This window comes from Mercenaria mercenaria, chromosome 9 (assembly GCF_021730395.1).
Source record: "Mercenaria mercenaria strain notata chromosome 9, MADL_Memer_1, whole genome shotgun sequence".
Taxonomy (NCBI): domain Eukaryota; kingdom Metazoa; phylum Mollusca; class Bivalvia; order Venerida; family Veneridae; genus Mercenaria; species Mercenaria mercenaria.
This window is the reverse complement of record NC_069369.1, coordinates 7,946,138-7,950,756: the sequence shown is the minus strand read 5'-3', so window position 1 is coordinate 7,950,756 and position 4,619 is coordinate 7,946,138. Positions and strand designations below refer to the sequence as shown.

Genomic DNA, 4,619 nt, shown 5'->3' with positions numbered 1-4,619 from the left:
TAAAGGCAATAGGCCTATAGCTGGTAATATTTTTTTTCTGCACAGGTTCAAACATTCTGTAAAATACACCAGGCATTGTTGATTTAGTGTGTTCAAGGCTTTTAGCACCATAAAAACAGTAAAACAGAGAAGTATGCGAAACAACTGTGACGTTCTTGATCAATTTACAGCGTACACATACTGACTGTGCGTGGCAGTCACAACTGCATTGAACAAAATGAAAGTAAAAAGTTCTCTCTTAGTTTTGGAGCTTTATGGAATAATTTGGAGGATTTGGAAGTAACAAAATGAAAAGGTAGGTGGATTTTATGTCAGTGAATGACATTATCTTGCTTTGATAAGTTTGTAGTGGAAATAAACACTTTATTTTGACTTTTTTCGCGCAACGGCATGTGTGCAGATTGATGCAATTTCTGTCAAATTTTGGGAGCTCATATTTTGTTAACGCATGGATGTAAAAAATATCTCTTTTAGGACAAGAAAGTCAGTTCGCTAGCGTAATGAATGCATGCAAAAATCTTGTTCTGAAACACTTGGTTATGTATTTTTTTTACTCTGAAAAATTGTTGAAATTCATGTGAAATGCTCGCGAAAATGAGTGATTTTGAAACGTAAATATCTTATTCATTTCTCAATGAAAATTCATGATGTTGGTCTCATTCGACAGCTAAACCCTTTCTTGTTTCGATGTTAATTTGGTATAATTTACAAATGTGTAGAAATATGTGATTTTTAGCTCAGAAGTGACATACCGTATTGTCAACATAACAGTAATGCGCCATTTGCAAAGTTGCAAGTTTCGACCCTCGTAGTTTTCTATTGCATGGATGTAAAAAATATCTCTTTTAGGACAAGAAAGCCTGTTCGCTAGCGTAATGAATGCATGCAAAAATCTTGTTCTGAAACACTTGGTTATGTATTTTTTTTACTCTGAAAAATTGTTGAAATTCATGTGAAATGCTCGCGAAAATGAGTGGTTTTGAAACGTAAATATCTTATTCATTTCTCAATGTAAGTTCGTGATGTTGGTCTCATTCGACAGCTAAACCCTTTCTTGTTTTGATGTTAAAATGTCAGAATTTACAAAAGTGTGGAAATATGTGATTTTTAGCTCAGAAGTGTCATACCGTATTGTCAACATAACGGTAATGCGGCATTTGCAAAGTTGCAAGTTTCAGCCCTCGTAGTTTTCTATTGCATGGATGTAAAAAATATATCTTTTAGGACAAGAAAGCCTGTTTGCTAGCGTAATGAATGCATGTAAAGATTTTATTCTGAAACATTTGGTTTAGCATATTTTTGAACATGAAAAATTGTCAAAATTTGTGTAAAATGCTCGCGAAAATAAGTTGATTTTGAAACGTTAATATCTTATTCATTTTTCAATGTAAATTCATGATGTTGGTCTCATTCGATAGCTAAACCCTTTTTTGTTTTGCTGTTAATTTGTCACAGTTCACAAAATTGGGGAAGGACCTGATTTTTTGCTCAGAAAATGACACACCACGGTAAACAACAATGGCCGCGCCGTTACAACAAAGGTGAAGGTTTGGGCGATAATTTTGCGAAAAGTAAATTTATAAGATATGAAACTGAAAATTCAATACAATGAGGAAAAATTGGCTTTTAAATGAGACCATTTTCATCTTTCTGCGATCAGAAATAAGTTCAAAACATTGATTTGAAATGACCCTGTCATTCACCATTTCTCGTCTTTTTTTTGCATTTTCCGAGAATAGGGTCACGTAAGGTCGCTACGTCATCACTCACGTCATTTAGGAGCTGGACATAACAATAACAATATGGCTTTCAACGGTCACAAGTATTTCTCTGAAATAAAATAATTTTATTGTGTTTCAGTTTGTAGATGGAGGATCGGAAAAAACTTTATGAGAAAATACATCTCAGAATGCCTGCGGTTGAAAACTACCAAGGAAGGAGGCGGATGCACGATACAGGAGCTGAAAAAAAGGTAGGTGTATGTTTTCATCTGTCACTGCTCAGTATGTTGATTGTGATTTGAACTTTTGAAGTGGCTTAGCTTTCTTAGATGCTCAGTTGTACATATTAAATATACTTATAGACCAGATTCTGTCTCATTTTATGTATATAAAAAATTAATAAGTACTTTGACTGAATGAATCTTCAAAAAATCAATGATAGAATGATGTTTTGCTTATTTTTTTTTTCAGAGCAACATGTCCAGACCTGCTAAATATTTACAAGCATACTGAAGAAGTGTGAAGCATACTGAAGTGATGTGTGTTCCACAGCTGTAAATTATGGAAAGAAAAGCAGGTATTTATTTTACAAAAATTCTCTATTGAATTTTAGCAGACATAATGCCTTTTCAGCTTCATCACAGTGTAAGGCTGTAGAAACTTTGTAATGAATTTATGTAAGGCAGAAAACTTGAAAATCTAACACTGTTTGAAGATATATGAACTAGCTCAGCTTTCAGAAATGTTCAGAAAATATTTCTAGACTTAATTTTATCTCATTCATTGTGTGTAAAAATACATAAGCACTTTTGCAGAATGAGTTATCAAGAAGCACTGATTTTCTAATGTTTTGCTTATTGTTTTTTCAGAGCACTACAGTGATTTGCACAGGCCAAGATGTCTCAAGTTGTACATTCAAACAGAAGTGATGGGTGACAGGCTTTTACTAGCAATTTGTGAAGAAAAATCAGGTAGCTATTCATTTTACAAATATTGAATTAAAAAAAAATACAATACCATTTCAGCTTGATGCTTGAACTTTTTGTTATATTTTCTGTTAGTATCAAGTGTCATTTTACATTTGATTTGTGTGATGCACAAAAAAAAATATGAACAGTGAGTTACAGATGCAATGATAGATTTTCCTCAGCATATTTCTTGAGAGAGAGAAAAAAAATAGATTTTCATTTCAACAAGCATAATTTCATTCCAGCTTCATATGTTTGCATTGAATTACTTTGTTAGAAAATTTGAACTGCTATTCAGTCTTATAATTTTTCTGTTACAGGTAGCTAGAGCAGAGACCAGATGCTGTGATTGATGCAAATAGGGAGAGACGTTTAACAATTGAAATGATAGACTGATATTTACATGTATTGTTTTGTATGATGAACTTTGTCCGTGCAAGTGGCTATGCCCGTAAAAGAGGCACACTTTTGCTCATTGTGTTTGTTATCTTTTTAAAAATATATAAAGTAAGGGTAGTCTCCGAGATGAAGGTTTAGTGTTGTTAGTCTGTATCATGAGCCTAATAGCCCGTCCTGTCTGTCCGCAATTAATACTTTGCCAGCTTGTATGCTAAGTATGCTATCCCAATGAAATGTTAAGAGACACTGGCATTCACCAGTGTGAGTAAACATGTTCACTCATGCTGGTAGTGCCTTTGTGTATTAAGTGTACTTGGTAGGCAAGTGTGGTCTATCACATCTCGGAGATACATATAATTAGATCAGACAAGGGTCGTTGACAAAGATAAAATGAGACGTGTTATACTATTTAACAATACTTCTGAGATACTATGTAAGGTAGATGGTCCTTCAAAATTTTAACACTTTGAACAACAAAACTTGATTTCTGACTGATCATTTTTCTTGAAGGTCTCATTTTATCTTTGTCACTGTGCCCTTCATATAACCAACCGCAGGCTACTGCATCGAAATTGCAGTCAAATCTCTGGTACTCTTGGTATTGAAAATATATAGCACTAACAAAGTATAGTCTCAATGCGATAACTTGAACATTATGTAAAACCATTTATCAAACTATCAAGTAAGCTGTAATGCAAAATCATTACAAAACTAGTATCAAGCTATCGGAATGTCAAAACATGACCATAAGGCTATATCAGAGATTTGAAATGCTTTTCGATGCAACAGTATGATGTTGGAAATTTATCCTACATCCAACCGTAATCCTACATGATGGTATAATTGTATCATAGTCCTTACCTGATGTTGAGCATTTTTTCCTCCCTTGTTTGGATTTCTGATCGGCATGGGTTAAGTGTAATGCTGGTTATCATGACCCGACTCTATATTTGGCGAGGCAGCGAAGCCGGTATAGGGAATTGCTTAACCCGACGCTGCGAGGATTCATGGACAGGGATTAAATGCTCTTGCCCCGCCAAAGGGAAGCACGACGTTCCTCTAATGAGATGTGCGAATACACTCTTTGCCTAACTGTCCGGACGCCGCAGTTAGATGTACGGGGAAGGGCATCGAATGTCTATCCATGTTACCGGTCCCTAACATTCTAGGTTTGATCTGGCAATGAAATCGTATTACACTACATAATGTTGGAATTTTGTCCTGATGCGTCACAGGATAGTAATCATTTTCTCACTATCCTGTTGCTAAATCAGTAGGAAAACAAACAACATGATAATGGAACTTTGTCCCGATGTATTTTTTCTCCTACAATCCGTGAAATTGCCATCAATGCATATTTATTCAGGCTTCTACAGACATCTTCAAGTATAGTTTTTCCCACGTACCATCAGAGTTTGGAACTCCTTGCTGGCAGCAGTAGCCGAGGCCCCTGATCTGGTATCCTTCAGACAGGTGCTTTCAACCTTGACCTTCTAAGAGAAAGACTTTGACTGTGAGTACAGGTACCAAT

At 35.2% G+C, this 4,619-nt stretch overlaps 1 long non-coding RNA gene across 1 annotated transcript; it reads left to right on the top strand.

Annotated features, from left to right (window-relative positions):
- The first annotated feature begins 1,535 nt into the window (after nucleotides 1–1,535).
- Nucleotides 1,536–4,141, top strand: LOC128559393 (uncharacterized). Its single transcript, XR_008372315.1, has 4 exons — nucleotides 1,536–1,972; nucleotides 2,193–2,298; nucleotides 2,591–2,692; nucleotides 3,010–4,141. It is a non-coding gene; the product is annotated as an uncharacterized LOC128559393 (long non-coding RNA).
- Nucleotides 4,142–4,619: the final 478 nt, after the last annotated feature.